This window comes from Cupressus sempervirens, chromosome 7 (assembly GCF_028749045.1).
Source record: "Cupressus sempervirens isolate cs-2001-9-10 chromosome 7, ASM2874904v1, whole genome shotgun sequence".
In the NCBI taxonomy this organism is placed as follows: Eukaryota; Viridiplantae; Streptophyta; class Pinopsida; order Cupressales; family Cupressaceae; genus Cupressus; species Cupressus sempervirens.
This window is the reverse complement of record NC_143124.1, coordinates 62,580,415-62,596,799: the sequence shown is the minus strand read 5'-3', so window position 1 is coordinate 62,596,799 and position 16,385 is coordinate 62,580,415.

Sequence of the window (16,385 nt, the reverse complement as noted above, 5' to 3'; positions counted from 1 at the left end):
ATTATAATTCTCATCTCAAATCCTCAAATACATGCATAATTCATGACAATTTGTTGAACACATCCCATATAATAGATTTGGCCAAAATTCTTCTATAGATCTGCAATTGTTCGGAGCAATAGTGGCTAATTGAATCTAAAACATTCCATGCAAATAATTACTAGCCAAATTTGAAGACCTACAAGAAATAAAAGTAAAAATTGATTATAATTTTAAATTTGAAAACAATTTATGACACATCTCTCTTTCTGCTGAATCAATTTGACCAGTGCCTAATCCATTAGGGTTCAGAGTCTACCACAAATCCTTAGATCTGATTTGTTGCCTTACAACAAATATTACCTGCAATTCTTATCAGAATTCATCATTAAAAATTCCTTTCCCTTACTATAGCAAACTTATCAAATTCATCAAAGCTTTTACTTAATCCATTGAACTAATAGCAATGATGAACAGATATACAACCTAACTAGATTGCATTCAATTGCACAAGCCTTTACTAATACAATATCAAGATAACCAAGCAATCAAAATTAGACAAAATTCAGAAAGAACTTATATGGGGATAGCTCATAATTTGTATTCAATTTCTTTGAAAATTGTATACAATTTATAGTATACTCAGAATGACCTTAAGAAGAAACATAGATCATTCTATATTCATGTATTCTCAAGATCTGGTAGAGAAGATACACCACAAACTTTCTCAAATATTGGACTGAGAAAAAAACTAAGTATATCACCTAGAAACAATAAAAATAAAACCCTTTCTCTTGCCCTAGAATCTCACTTATATAGTGTCAGATGCAACAAGCTCCAGGCTGAGAGAAATTGATAGGTGTCCTTTACAAGGAATATTTACATATGCTTATCATAAAATGACAAAAATGTGGGTAACAGAAGATATCCAAATCAAAACATTCTTTTTGGTGATTTAGCTTTTTTCACATCTTCTAACATTGTTGAGTTGGCTACCATTCTGATCCCTCTTGGTATGAAACTACTAGAGTAGCCAACGATGAAGTTTGTGCTTATGATGGCACATTAACCTCCACCTATGGGTTTTCACCATCTTTACCCTATATGGTGGGAGTAACTTCTACCTTTTTCTCTTCTTCTGTAGTATCAACATCCTGTGGTCCTAGGCCTGCAACTAAAAGTGACTGATTATTCTCGTCTTCTTCTTTTGATTGGGCCTGAATAGTAATAGTGTCAATGATTTGGATTTCCTCACTTTGCACCTCATCACTGTCATTTTCATCTTCATCAAATTGTTCATCAGGAGCCATTTTTGCCATCCACTTGTCAAATAATGTGTCATCTGGCCAATTAAATTGCGAAATATCCCTCTATCTTTTTAATACATATTAAGCCTCATTATTAATAGCAACAAATTCTTGTTTTAAAGAATCAAAGAATATTTGGGCCTTCACCATTTCTTCTATTGTGGTCACCCACCATGCATGCCCTATTTCATTTATGACTTGATTCATTCTTAAATAGAATAAATAATCAAGTTCCTTTGCCCATTCATCTTTGTTTTTTAAATTATTTTTCTTATCTAGTGCTCAAGGAAACAAACTGAATTTTTGGTTCTTCTACTTGTTCAAGTAGCCTATTATTGTTCTTTGTAAATGAATCCTTTTATTGTCAAAATCAGCAAGATCAGAAATAATATAAAAGGTTTTTTCAATTTGATCATGTGAACCCCTTATGATAGAGAAACACAAAAATGTCATTGCTTTCTCCCTCCTTACCATTTTATTCACAATAGGCTTTAGAGTCTCATCATTGGCTTTCAAATCCTCCTAGATACTGATGACCTTGGCCAACTGATCATGAATTATTGGCCATTCAACTTTCTCCCAAAAATATGTGAGAGCTTTTCTTAGTTTATCTTCATATTTAGACTCCAATTCTACATGTAAGGCCTACAGTTTACCTTTTTCTTCATCAAAATCATGAGTAGTGTAGTACTGTGGCCTTTGGGGTGTATCTAGTATTTCTATGAGGGGGGTGGATTTGAAGGCTTCAACTGGGAGGCGAGGGTATGTTATTCTTGGCCTAGTGGATTTTCCCAATAGCTTGTTCTAAAGCTCAATTCTTTTTTTAACCTCATTATTGTAGGCATCCACCACTATTTCATACTTGCTCTGTAGCTCAGTCATCTCCTTTTCTTCCATTTCTACAGTAGCAAAGGAAAATTGAGAATAATCCACATTCATGTGGGCTGCCTATACATTTGAAGTATCAACAACTCTCTTCAAAATGATACTCCCAGTTAGTCCTAAATCATCAGGATGTGATGGAGTAGCCCTGGATCCTCTTCTTAATGACCACATAACAAGAGTAGTTTGGTCATTACTGAATGTAGTTCCCAAGAACTCCTTTTTATTTGGATCTTGCAATCCCAAATTATTTGACACAGAATGAAAAATTAAGGAATCACCAATGTCCCAATTATGTAATAATAAAATATTTGTAGCCTTTACCATCTGTCTCCCCTCTTCAAGGGTTATATTCTAGAACTCTTGCATCAATTATTCCTTTGTTTGATTCTGAATGGAGACTTCATACATTTTTAGATGCTCTGCTTTCATAGTTTTACACCTTTCCTTGAAAATGTGCATGTTTTCCCTCCAAGGAAACTAGTGGAAAGCCCTAGATTTTATAAAAATATCATCAAACAAACATTGCTAACTAGCCTATTCCAAATAGGGTCTAATTTCCTTCCCCTAAAATCTTCTATAGTTAACTCAAAACTTGGCATAGGAGGCTCCTGGGGGTTCCCTTCATCAATCTCTACCTAGGTAATAGAAACTCCCCCTTTTGATCCAATTTGTTCAATTTTCTCATTAGCGAGCTGCTCCTCCTCAATTCTCATAGCGGTTTGGGAAGGTGAGTAACTTTCATCATGTGATTCCTCTTCCCTTATTATCTTTCTTCTCTTAGGAGAAGGTTCAGGTGGCCTTTCTTCAAAAGCAACACTAGTAGATTCAACTATCTATCTTCCTTTATTCACAATAGGCCTTTGATCCTGAATGATAGTATATCCTAACCTCTGTTGCACAATTAGTGGGCCTATCCCTATATTGGGAGTGAAACCCAATTTCCTCATTATATAAAATGTTGCTTCTTCTCATTCATTACCTCCATTATTTTGGGGAATGTACTCATAAGCTCATTTACTCTATCTGTAGTAGTTACAACATTACTAAGATGGTTGTAATCTTTGTCAAAACAATTATTAAAACCCAAAACTTTTGAGTAAACTCTCCATTTCTCTTTCTTTGTTTCTTGCTCCTGAAAAGAGTACTCATTCCTTAGGGAAATAAAATTCATGCTGAACTGGACAAAGCTTGATTCTATGCCTAAGAGTAGAATTAAAGAAATCTTTTGCATCACAAAAATGAGAATGAGATACTGCCATTTTATACTGATCCAAAAATTTGTAGATGAAGACCCACCCTTCCTTAGTTATTACAAATTGGTGAGCTATTGTACAAGTAGGAAAAATTGATCCTATTCCCCTTTTGTACAAAAATGCTTCTTCTACTCCTCCCAATTGCCACAAGAATTTAGCTACTCCTACCTTTAAGGGCACTTGGTAAGGTAGTACATGGGCTGTTCCCTTGAATCCATAAATTCCGATAATAGTTGAAACTAAGTATGGGATGATATCTCACCAATTATGTGAAACTTTCAAATTATGGGGTTTGTCCATAGGGGTGCATTATTGCCTTATAAATTTTGGGATTATCACTCAATATGAGGCATCTTAGTTTGGAGGCAAAGTGCTTTCCCCCTCTTGTTCTCTATGTAGAACCATTTCTTTACCAAAGTATGTAGCCCCCTTAAATAGAAACATGTGCATCAATAAGGAGTATTAGCCCCAATCCTTATCCACCTTGCCCTTTGCAATCCCAACTGATCCATTGTGAATCTCATCAACCAAGTAAGCAGTAAAGTCAAAAATTATGTCCAAACCAAAAGAGGAGATTTGAGTAATCATATACATGAAGCTCATAGGTATAAAATCTTCTTCATCCTCTCCAAAAACTCTGTACAGGGTGTTGTATATTTCTACTACCCTACCATTGAAGCACGCTTTCTTGAAAGGTTCCTTAGAGGATGATGTTATTGTTGGTAGAGTTCCAATTTTGCCAACGTGGGCCTTCAGTGCACCTAGTCTACCTACATCTTTCTTTGACATGTATTCCTTTCCTAAATTTGTCAAGTTAATGGGCACATGATACCTAGTGAGAGGTCCTAAATGAAAAACTTCCCTAATCTCTTCTAGACTAATGATGATTAGAATTTCACCATCTACTCTTCTCACTACCCTAGTGGCTTGATCATAACTCATTGCCATGACCTCAAAAAGGTCATAATCCATAAACACACTGAGAAAAACTAGCTTTCCCAAGTCAAAATTCCATATATTGGCATGTGGGGCAAACAAGTTCCTTTCTGGAAACCATTTCTTGAACAAATTCAAACCAGTTTATGAGGTTTGAGCATCTTGGACCCAATTACCCTTATCATATAATCCATCAACTATACTCAACCTAGGGTTTAATAAGGTCAACTTTTTAACTTGCACTGTCTCTACAGTAGACTCAAGCAACAACTCAAGCAAGTCATCATGTACATTTCTATCCAAATAATTTACTTGACCTAAAAATCCCTTCTTCGAAGGCATCTTGGATTATGTTTTACAGAACTAAAAAACCTACGGAGATTACAATAGGATTACTTACTTGAAAACTATTCTCATTTTCCTCTGTATTCTTGTAAAGCTTTTTTGTGAACAAATTGCTTCACAACCTTGCCAAAATCCAACATGATTTTCTTCAGTAATTGCTTATGGTCAGGAATAGCTCAAAATATTTGTTTGCATAAGGTGAAACTGATAAAATCTCCTGTATTATACTCTATTTTTCCTCACGTGTGAAGCTTTCATGTCTAATTAATACATAGAGTGGCACCACCTTCTACATTTAAATCTACATCATTGATCTTTAAAAGTCCTATGATCATGGTATATGGAGCAAGATAACTAGGCATTGCACTTGACAAGTTTGTTAATCAATCTAATGAAAATTTCCCACATGCGTAGCTCCTTCCTTGATGGCACTTCTATCTAGACCAACTAGCGACTTAGGACACATGTCAGTAGGCCACTACTTTGCTATACATAAAGAATGAGCACCTTGCCATAGCAAAGCAGTGACAGCCATCGATCTAATCTTGATCTTGTGTATGATATATCACTATACTGCTTAGATGGATAGTGGTGGGCCCTCGTTCGCTATCTCACTATACATATCATTCGAGCAACTCTTTACAGTGAGACAGTGATGACCATTGATCTGAGATTAAACAAAAGGTGGAAAAACTGAACCTAGTACTTTGAAAAGTGGTGAGTCCCATACTCGCTATGTCGCATGGATTAAACAACTTGCAACTTTCCATAGTGAGGTAGCGAGAACTATTGATTCTAGTTTGATCTAATGATCAGGATTCCTTATGTGATTTCTGAATGGGGCATGGGTCTAGGGCACTAGTGACATAGGAAAATCTATACAACTGGCACAAAAAAAAATATTTATTTTAATCTTAATCACCCTTACATGTAACTTGAGGTCCCACTGAATGTTCTTTTTATGGTGCCTCGCTACTTTGCTAATGGCAAGATGTCAACTTTTTATGACAGCAAGGTAGTGAGCTTAGGCAACTATCATAAAATTCGGCATCATGAAATATAATGACCCATCGAATCACCATCACTCTTACTAATTGCTTCCGACAATAGTAGTTATTGCTTATCATGCCACCTGGACAAACCATGGTTATTGAGAAATTTTGAGGCCACTGTGCTTTTAATTTTAGGGCACCTCACTACTTCACTAATAGCAAAATGACCAATTTTTTTGATAGAGAGGTAGCAAGACATCAAAAAAACCATCATTCTGGTGCTAACTTCTAACTGCTTCTACTAAATCGCCTTTCCTATTCTGATAGTACTTGCAAGGTGTATGTGACTGATAAGTTAGCCAAAAGACAAATCTCTAACCACTGTATCTTCATTTTGTGATCCCATTTTATAAACTTTTCAGCTCTCGCTACCTTGCTATACATAAGAAGTGCTCATGTTTTCATAGTGAGGTAATGATAATGATGGATCTATTCAAATCGGACGGTGAGGAATCTGAGAGGAAAGGTAACTTTGGGGGCACGGGGGATAAAAAGAAAATAGAATATTTGCCTGAGTTGATTTTTTAAATGTTTCATGCCTAAAAATTTAAAAGGAATGAGACATAGGGTTTTTCACAAAAAATTTCAAAGGCTAACAAAAGGATGACTTAGCTAGAAACCCTATTCACCATTAATGGATATGATCTGAATTTTCTATACCTAGACAAAGAACTTTTATCATGTGAAAATTCAGACCAACAATGGCTCTGTTTGGGGACATTGAAAAATCTTGATTAAAGTGAGGGCTCAGAATTTCTAGGGCAAGCAAACCAACCAAACTCTCGATAGACCAACCACTACTAAGAGAACAACAAAGAAAAGAAACTATACAAAGACAAAAAGATTTACAGATATGTACAAGAAAACCCTAAACTATTGTTCATGGAGAAAATAAGTATCTTTCAAGAAAAATACCTCTTCAAGAACTATCCATGAACTAGTAGTTCAAGAATATTGTCTAATAAATCTTTGAGAATATAAGAATCCTCACCCCAAGTATTTTCAATTAGATAAGGGCCTAACTAGATAGGATCAAATTTGCCATGTTTTCCTTTATTTTCTATCTTTGCATTCCACATAAGGACCAAATCTCCACTTTCATATTTTTTGGTCACTATCCTCTTATCATAGAGTGCTTTAACCTATAGTTGCAACTTTTGGTTTCTGATTGATGCTTCTTTCCTGGTCTCAGTTAGCTCCACTAGTTCATCCAACCTTTCTTGCATATCATCAATGATATCCTCATCATACATTTGAATGTAGTTATACAAACCTACTAGGTTGTTCTGAGGTATTCTTTCTTGAATCCCATAGACCATATCAAATGGAGCTATATCAATGGCTTTCTTCACAGTTACCCTATCAGCCCATATTGCTAACTATAACTTAGAATGCCATGCTTTCTTATTATCATTCAAGGTCCTCTTAAAACCTTTAATAGGCTCTTATTTGTGGATTTAGCTTGTCCATTTTCTTGTGGATGGTAAGGAGAAGATGATGACCTTCTTATTCCATATTTATCACAAAATTTAATGAATTCCTCAAACTTGAAGCACATTTCATTGTCTATTACAATTTTTTGAGGACAACCAAATCTGGAGATAATATTATTTAGTAGGAAATTATTGACAACTTTACTTGTTGGATTTCTTCTGGGGATAGCCTCTACCCACTTTTTAAAGTATTTAGTAGCCACTAGAATCCAAGAATAGCTAGTGCTAGACTTGGAGAAATTATCTCCTATGAAATCCATACACCACTATTGAAAGGGTGCTTGGACCTCCATTGGATTCAATGGAGTATTACTTGAGAACTTCAGTTTTTTGGCAAACCTCTGACAAGGGTCACATTTCCTAATCATAATTTGAGCATCCTAGAAAAGGGAAGGCCACCAAAATCCAACTTTCATCACTTTATGTGCAGTGGTCTTGGCCATATAGTGTCCTCCACAGTCCATACACTCCATCGTGCATTTCATTTAAGACTTCTTTTTCCTTTTCTTTATTGATACACTTTAGCAACACTCCCTCAAAATTTCTCCACCATAACTTCCCTTGGACAATTATGTATCTAATGGCTTGTAATTTAGTACTCCTCTTTTCATTTTCAAGCAAATGGGAAGGAGCTTCCATGTGTTGCTGGTAATATATAACATTAGTGTACCAGTCACAATTATCCATGTCACATAAGTCAGATCTAAGGTCATCAAATACCCAATTTATCTAATTGGCATCCAAATTAGATTCAACCATGAGTTTAGCCAAACCTTGACCTCTTACCAACTAGGTTATCTATATTTCAATATTGAATTCTTGGATCCTGTTAATCCATCTACACCTTCTGCCTAACACTTCCTATTGAAAAAATATATCTTTCACTGTTGCACTGGGTACAAAGGCAATAATAGTAGCACCTAATAGGTAGCATCTAAAAGCCTTTATAGCCTTTACCAAAGCAAATGCCTTTTTTTCATTTATCTCATATTTCAATTCAGCAAGCCATAGTGACTTACAAAAAAAGGCAATGGGCTATTCATATCCTTCTTCATTTTTTTGCAACAAGATTGTAGCTATAGTGTGAAAGGATGCAAAAGAAAAAATATGCACAGGCTTTGTGTAATCTAGAGTTCTTAGTACTAGAGCATTTTTTATTCCAGTTTTAATATCTTGGAATGCTTGTGAAGGCTCACCATTCCAATCTATAGTAGCTCTTTTCTTGAGCATTTTTGAGATAGGTCTACTGATTTCAACAAAATTGGTAACAAAGCTTCTAAGAAAATTAACTTGGTCAAAGAAGGATTGAATTCCTTTTACATTCTTTGGCTTGGGGACTTTATCAATAGCTGCTACTCTCTCAGGATCTATTTTCACCCCATCTTTAGACACTATATGTCCTAGTAATTTTCCTTCTATCACCCCAAATGTGTATTTCTTTGGGTTCAAGGATACTGCATATTCCAAAGCTTTGATAAAGATTTTCTCCAAATGCTTGCAGTGATCCTCAGCCTTCTTAGAATATGCTATAAGATCATCTTAGTATACAACCATAAATTTGTCAATATAATCATGAAAAATGCCACATCCATAGCCCTTTGGAAAGTAGCTCCTACATTAATCAAGCCAAATGGCATCCTTACATATACATATGTTCCCTATGTGGTTGTGAAGGTTGTCTTGAATTGTTCACTTTCCTTTACCAGAACTTGATTGTACCCAGAGAAACCATCCATCATTGACATTAGTTCAAAACCAGTCACTTGCTATAACATAGCTTCCATATTTGGTAGTCCATAATTATCCTTCAAGGATGCAATGTTCAAATTCCTAAAATCTACACATAATCTTATATCTCCATTTTTCTTTCTGACAGGTACCAAATTTGAAAACTAGGTGGAATGCCTAATTGGTTTGATTATCCCCCCATCCCTTAGTTTCATCAACTCTTCTTACATTTTGGGAGCTAGAGTAGGGTTTATTGGTCTTTGTTTCTATCTGAAAGGTTTTACATTATCCTTTAGTGGTATGACATGTTAGAACAAATCTTCCCTATAAGCCTTAAGGTCATCATATGACCATGCAAAAACATGTCTATACTTCCTAAGCAAGTCAATTAATGATTTTCTGTTAGGAAAATTTTGGCCAATATAAGCTTTTTTTGGAGCTTCATCAGTACCAAGGTTTATCTCTTCTTATTCTTGAGGCTTGGGGTCCTTAACTCCTAGTTTGACTCTATCCTAATTATCAAAAATACTTTCCAAAACCACTAACCCCTTAGGCATCTTGTTGGTTTTCAACTGCATAATCTCTTGGCCAAAAATGGTTTCCTTACCATCTATGGTTTTAATTAAATCACTACAATCCATTTCTTGACCATGGTACTTGTCTTCATTTGACAAAAAATTTATAATGTCTTTGTCATCTTCAAATACTTGCCAATTTTCAATGTTATCAGGTATAGAAGGTCTATTTTGTACCTCAATTTGAGAGATTCTTGCAAATGATATCTCCTTAGGTTTGATTGCTACATTTTCTAATAAATCTACCATTTTATTTTTAGTCCTTTCTCTCCATGAGATACCAAATGCATCAAAAGATTCTATTTGGTCCTAAACAGCATTTTTGTACTGCTTTAATCTCCTATTCTTGGATTCATAGGTTTCTTTTATCTAGGAGATAACTAGTTTAGAATCACCTATGACATGCAATTTCTTGATTCCATGATGTGTAGCAACTTTCAATCCTAGCAACAAGGTCTCATACTCTGCTATGTTATTTGTGCAAGAGAACTTCAAAGTGAATGAGTATCTAAAAGTATTTTTCTCAGGGGAAACAAAAACTACCCCTACCCCTGCACCCTCTTTAGAGCTAGCCCCAACAAGAAACATTATCCATAATGTTGATGAGTTAATACAACACACAACTTCATGTTCAATTATAGCAGGCAAATTTTCAACTTCTTGAATAATCAATTTAGCTCTGAAAGCATTGGCACTAGTGTCCAAGAAACAAGTGGAATCTCTATCAATTTCTTCCCCTAAAATGTGACTAACCCTTGGCTCTCTGTTTACCTTGATAGCTTTATCCCTTATGTGGAAAGTAGCATAGGTTAAGTCACATTGTAGACTACCCCCCATACCAGCACTCCATTTTCAAGAAAGAAACATTCCATAGTGTGGAGGTATATCCACTACAAGGATAGACATGGTTAACTCTACTTTAGGATATGTAGCTAATTTGAATGGTAAAGCATTTATGGTGCCTATGACTGGGACTTCCCTAGCATCCATTCCTCTACATCTGCCCTACTTGGTATCCACTTTCAACTCTAAGGCTTCCATCACTTTGAAAGATATTATGGTGTTAGAAGCTCCTGAGTCTATCATACAATTTTTTAGGGTCTTCCCTTTTATGATCAAACTAAGGAAAAATGGGTCAATATCTTCTATAAAGGCCACTAAGGAATCATATAAAAACATTTGGGGAATCTGGGATATGATACCATTATCCTCTACTACTAATGGGGTTTGTGGGATAACAATTTGTTCTACAAGAGTACTATTGTTTCCTATCCCTCCCAACCATGATAAAGCCTTACTTTTATGTTCTTAAATTCTAAGAACTTCAGACAGAGGCACTTTTACAATTATTTGGGACAACATGGATATCATATCAATAGGTTCAAACATAGTGGGTTTTACAAGAATATCTAGAGTTGAAGTCTTTTGAACAATAGGCACCATTGTTTGCTTGATAGTATCAAGTCCTGACTTCTTTCCTTGCACAACTAGTTTTGTTGTTTCATTCGTTTGAAATTGAACCTTCTTTTTTGGTTCCGACTTCTTAATCTTACTATCTTTGGCCTTAGGCACATCTATATTAATCTTTTTACTTTCATCATTCATCTTATGGGTAATGTCCTTGAGGAATACACTATCGCTTTCCTGCATCATTATTCACTATTCAATTTCTCAAATTGTAGTTACTATGGACATGGGAAATCATTTCTGCTGTGATTCTATCAATTTCCTCTTTGGAGGGTATTCTTAAGCTTTTGTAACCTACATCAGAAGATGTAACACATATCTTATCTGTATCATAACCTTCATCATCTGAAAGCACTTGCTGATGATGTAAATGATAAGCAATTCTCTAACTAGTAACATCATTTTTAGGTTCTTCAGAATCAGAATCTATAAAGTCATCACACATGCTTACAATATTGCAACTTATGTCATCATGGCTTTTCTCCTCACTTTCTCCTTCAGGTTGCACACCTTTATCTTGGGCAAATGACTAAGCAATAGCACAATAATCAGAAGAATGAGGTGATTCACATACAATGCACCATCATACATCATCATTCATATTTATTGTGTTCCTTTGTAGGGGATCTGGGGTACCCTTATCCTTCACATTTTGTGTCTAGTTGGGGACTGGCTTACCATCTTTCCACTGGGTGGTGTAAGGGTAATTTTGCATTCTAGGTTGCCTATTGAAACTGTTGTTATTCATAGAGGTTTTTCAGCAACATTTGGCTTATTGAAATTGGTGGTATTCATCTTCTTTAGCAATTCCAACACCTAGCCTATTGTAGGTTCTTCTAGATTTTTTCCTATAGGAGTTTTATCACCCTCCCTTTTGTTATTGTTCATGGGATTAAAAAGCTTTGGATCATCCCTACTACCCAATTTGCTAGATGCCTTCCTATTATTTTCTATATTTACTACCACTTTATAAGCATCCCTTAAAGTTTTGGGATCCTTATCCCTCAATTGATAAGCCATTTTGCTATCAAAAGGATTGAAATATGTTGTGAGACAGACATCCTCATTCAACCTCATAACTTGAAATAGTCTGTACATACCTTTCTAGAATCTTACATTGAAGTCAAATGTGGACTCATTTGGATTTTTCTTGATGTTATTGAATTCATTCAACATAAATCCTACATTAGTGTTGTCTCCATATTGCTCCTTAAATAATTTATCCAAGTCACTCCATGCGGTGATACTGTCATCAGGTAGCCTCTTGAACCAATTCCTTGCATCCTTAGTTAGTGAATTCACAAACAATTTCATTACCATATCTTCATGTTTAACTTTATAATCATTTAACATATCGATGAAAATTCTCAAATGTTCTTCACCAGTAATAGCATTATTCCCAAAAAACTTAACCACTTTATCTCTTAAATCAAACGATATGGGATGTGGAGCACCAAGGATACTAGCAAATGATATTTGTCTATACTTTTCCTAGTATACAAGTTTCTTCTGGAAACCAAGAACATTTGAGGTACTTTTCATGTTAGCTTGGTTTAGAGGAGTAGCTTGGGATTGTTGAGGTTGGACAAAGGGGACTTGGGTGCTAATAGTGGATGATGAGGCAGGGGCAGATTGGGATATTCCTTGAGTTGAGATTATTGGACCACTAGCTGGTGCAAGAGTTGCAGATGGGATAGACAAATTTGGCCATGAAGCCAATGTAGAATTAGATTTTATGAATTGGATTTTTCTCCTAGTTTCTACAGCTTGAGCTTCATTCTCAACCTTCTCAAGTTCTTTTACAAGATCTTCCTTCTCCTTTCTAGCCTTCTCCAGATTTAGATCTAATTTTGAAATGGAGGGTTGTATGGGTTTGCTTAGTAGAGCTTGAGGTTCATTTATTTGGATTCATATAGATTTGCCTTTCCCTTTATATGTAGCTTTGGCAGTGGGCTCTGCAAGGTCCACTTGAATAGGGTTATAAGCTTGGACTTGAGCAATAACTGGTTCTTGCCTTTGATTCAAGCATTTTTTTTGTTCTCGAACTTTTTCTCTCAAATTTTGTACATCTCCAAATACATCAGTATGGAGAGTTGTGGTATTTTCTTCTAGCTTTTTATTTTTCTCCTTCAAGGTAGCCTTCCTTCTCAGTAGAGCATCCCTTTCTATTATGGCATTCAAGGTGGCTTGCTCCTTCTCCTTTTCAAGATGAATGCATTTAGCTTCTTCCTTAGCAATCCATTTCTTTAGAACTCCTATCTCAGAATGCACTTCTTTAGGATCTACAAAAGTAGCCTCTGAATCAGCAAGATCATAAAGATCTATAACATTGGGCTCCACATATGGGGTTTCTCTAGGATTAAAAGGATCATCAAATGAACTCCTTAATCCTAGCCTATGGTTGATATCTGCTATGAGATCTAGCCTTGATGAAGTAATTCCTACCATGGACACATCTTTGTCCTGAAAAACTCTCTTATCTAGTAATGGGGTACTGAAAATGCCTCCTAAGAGTCTAGTAGTTTCAGATTCAGCACTGAATGAAGAACACTCTCTCCCTAATATTGGTTGATACTCGAAATTGATAGATACACTACCTCTACATTCCAAGTGGGATTTGGATCTTTCTTTTTCTTATTTTGGTTCTTCTTACAACCTTGGGGTAAATTAGTATACATTGATACATTAGGATTGGCTCTCATGTAAGCTCTTGTGTTCTTTCTCTTGTTAGCCATATTCACCTTTTGTTAAAACAAGCACTAGCTTCAAAACCTTGACTGAGTCACCACCCTATTCTTGGGAAAATACACAATAACAATTATTCTTCACTCCAAGGAAACACACACAAATAGAAAAAGAAATATCTGACATAGATGGACCAATCACTGAAAGTATAAGACTGCAACTCTTGCTTGTCAGATAAGACACTTGGAAAGAATAGATACGTTAGTGTGTCACTGTGGTACTTGGACTATTCTCTTTAAAATCTCAAGGTTTGTCACTAAAATATTCCCTTATAACCATAGGAAAAACTTAAATAACCTGACACACACATACACAACATAAAAAAAGAAATTGTAGTACTTTTCATAGATGTGTTGGACAACTCCCTAGTAGAGTCACCATTTTTTTGGTGTTTCAAACTAAAATAGTAAGCAAAAAAAAGCTCAATACCAAAATGGCATCACTCACACAATCTAAATACTAGCCAATTCTTATTAACAATTGTATGTGCAAACCATTTGGACCCAACTTCAACAAAACCAAGGGTGGTTTTCTACTCTGTAGGCTCTATAAAAGTAAAGATTGTATACCTATAGATGATTCAAGATTGGGAAACACTGTATGAGGATTATCTTAGTTTCATTATGATTCTCATTTCAAATCCTCAAATGCATGTATAATTCATGACAATTTGTTAAACACATCCCATATAATAGATTTGGCCAAAATTCTTCTATAGATCTGTAGGTGTTCTGAGCAATAGTGGCAAATTGAAGCTAAAACATTCCATGCAAACAAGTACTGGCCAACTTCAAAGATATACAAGAAATAAAAGAAAAAATTGTTTATAATTTTGAATTTGAAAACCATTTATGACACATCTCTCTTTCAGCTGAATCAATTTGACCAGTGCCTAATCCATTGGGGTTCAGAGTCTACTACAAATCCTTAGATCTGATTTGTTGCCTTACAACAAATATTATCTGCAATTTTTATCAGAATTCATCATTCAAAAATCCTTTCCCTTACTATAGCAACCTTATCAAATTCATCAAATCTTTTACTTAATCCATTGAACTAATAGGAGTGATGAATAGATATACAACCTAACTGGATTGCATTCAATTGCACAAGCCTTTACTCATACAATATCAAGATAACCAAGCAATCAAAAGGAGACAAAATTCATAAAGAACTGATATAGGGACAACTCATAATTCGTATTCATTTTCTTTGAAAATTGTATATAATTTATAGTAGACTCAAAATGACCTTAAGAAGAAACATAGATCATTCTATATTTATGTATTCTCAAGATCTGACAGAGAAAATACACCACAAACTTGCTCAAATATTGGACCAAGAACAATACTAAGTATATCACCTAGAAACAATAGAAATTGGACCCTTTCTCTTGCCCTAGAATCTCACTTATATAGTGTGAGATGCAACAAGCTTGAGGCTGAGAGAAATTGATAGGTGTCCTTTACAAGGAATATTTACATATGCTTATCAAAAAATGACAAAAATGTGGGTAATAGAAGATATCCAAATCAAAACATTCTTTTTGGTGGTTCAGCTTCTATCACATCTTCTAACACTGGTGAGTTGGCTACTATTTTGATCCCTCTTCGTATGCAACTACTAGACCAGCCAATGATGAAGTATGTTGTGATGATGGCACATTAACCTCCACCTATGGGTTTTCACCATCTTTACCCTATATGGTGGGAGTAACTTCTACCTTTTTCTCTTCTTTCATAGTATCAACATCATATGGTCCCAGGCTTGCAACTGAAAGCGACTAATTATTCTTGTCTTCTTCTCCCAGTTGGGCCTAAGTAGTAACAGTGTCAATGATTTGGATTTCCTCACTTTGCACCTCATCACTGTTAGTTTCATCTTCATCAAATTGTTCACCAGGAGCCATTTTTGCCATTCACTTGTCAAAGAATGTGTCATCTGGCCAATTAAATTGCAAAATATGACTCTATCTTATTAATACAACTTCAACCTCATTATTAATAGGAACAAATTCTTATTTCAAAGAATCAAAGAATATTTGGGCCTTCACCATTTCTTCTTTTGTGGTAGCCCACCATGCATACCCTGTTTCATTTATGACTTGATTCATTCTTAAATAGAATAAATCATCAAGTTCCTTTTCCCATTCATGTTTATTTTTTAAATTATTTTTCTTACCTAGGAAACAAACTAAATTTCTAGCTCTTCTACTTATTCAAGTAGCCTATTATTGTTCTCTATTAATGAATCCTTTTAATGTCAAAATTAGCAAGATCAGAAACAATATCAAAGGTTTTTTCAATTTTATCATGTGAACCCCTTATGACAAAGAAACACAAAAATGTCATTGCTTTCTCCCTCCTTACACATTTATTCACAATAGGCTTTAGAGCCTCATCATTGGCTTTCGAATCCTCCCAGATACTAATCACCCTAGCCAACTGATGATGAATTAGTGGCCATTGAACTTTCTCCCACAAATATGTGAGAGCTTTTCTTAGTTTATCTTCATATTTGGACTCCAACTCTACATGTAAGGCCAAAAGTTTACCTTTTTCTTCTCAAAATCCTTAGCAATGTAGTACTGTGGCCTTTGGGGTGTATTTGGTATTTCTAT